Genomic DNA, 1,318 nt, shown 5'->3' on the forward strand with positions numbered 1-1,318 from the left:
AATCTCATTTATTTCACTTATATAGTTTCCTTAAAATAAAGAGACTCTCTTGTTAAAAGAATAAAAAAATACTAAGTCAAAATTCATTTCTAAATTTCAGAAAAATATTTTATTATTTTTTTAAATATTTATTAGTGAAACACCATGAGGTACAGTTGTAGACTTACAAATTTTTGTGCTTGGGTTTCAGTTATACAATGATCGAACACCCATACCTCCACCAGTGCCCATTCTCCACCACCACTGATCCCAGTATCCCTCCCCCCCCGATCCCCCATCCCACCCTGCCTCTGTGGCTGGACATTCCCTTTTGTTCTCTCTCTTCTTTTGGTGCTGTGGTAAAAATATGGAATGCTTCACAAATTTGCGTGTCATCCTTGCGCAGGGCCATGCTGGACTTCTCTGTATCATTCCAATTTTAGTGTATGTGCTGCCAAAGTGAGCACCAGAAAAATATTTTAGAGAAGCTTTCTTATGCAAAATGTTTTTCAAGATTTTAAGAGCACATAGCAGCATAAACATTAAATCATTCCATAAAAACTGCCTTAGAACACTGAGAAAGTTAAATAGATGCTCGGTACTTTATTCTGTCATCTATAAAATAAGACCACCTTTCATCATGCAGGATTGATTTAAGGTCATAATAAAATAATGACAGAAAATTTTGGCAGATTTAGACTGGTATCTGGCATAGGAAGAACTCACTAAGTATTCAATATATGTAAAATTTTATCCTCTACACTGCAAATTGATGGTTCTACAGTGAAAATCTGTATATCCAGAATTCAGTATTTTTCTTCTCTTCTGATGTTACCATCCTGGTTCAAGTCAGCATCACCTATTAACTAATTAGTGCAATAGCTTCTGTTCTTGATCCCACAACGTGTTCAGCTCTGTAGTTGAATATGATGCCATTGAATTTTGTTGTTGCTGTTTCCTTGCTTTTGTTGCTGTTGCTGGAGCTGGAGCGATAGCACAGCGGGTAGGGCGTTCGCCTTACACGCGGCCAACATGGCCGACCCGAGTTCGATTCCTCCGCCCCTCTCGGAGAGCCCGGCAAGCTACCGAGAGTATTCGATATGCCAAACACAGTAACAACAAAGTCTCCAATGGAGACGTTACTGGGCCCGCTCGAGCAAATCGACGATCAACGGGAGGGCCTTTACCTTTTACCATATATATATATATATATATATATATATATATATATGTATATTGGGCTAGAGAGACAGCAGTAAGGTGTTTGCCTTGCGCACAGCCAGCCCGACTGAGCCGGGTTCAATTCCTCCGCCCCTCTCAGAGAGCCCCGCAAGCTACG

The 1,318-nt window shown here is 40.1% G+C and overlaps 1 non-coding gene across 1 annotated transcript; it reads right to left on the reverse strand.

Annotated features, from left to right (window-relative positions):
- Positions 1 to 340: 340 nt before the first annotated feature.
- On the reverse strand, positions 341 to 446 carry LOC130020874 (U6 spliceosomal RNA). The gene has a single exon (XR_008792069.1). It is a non-coding gene; the product is annotated as a U6 spliceosomal RNA (small nuclear RNA).
- Between the last annotated feature and the right edge of the window lie 872 nt (positions 447 to 1,318).

This window comes from Sorex fumeus, unplaced genomic scaffold (genome assembly GCF_029834395.1).
Source record: "Sorex fumeus unplaced genomic scaffold, SorFum_2.1 ptg000013l, whole genome shotgun sequence".
Classification (NCBI taxonomy): Eukaryota; Metazoa; Chordata; class Mammalia; order Eulipotyphla; family Soricidae; genus Sorex; species Sorex fumeus.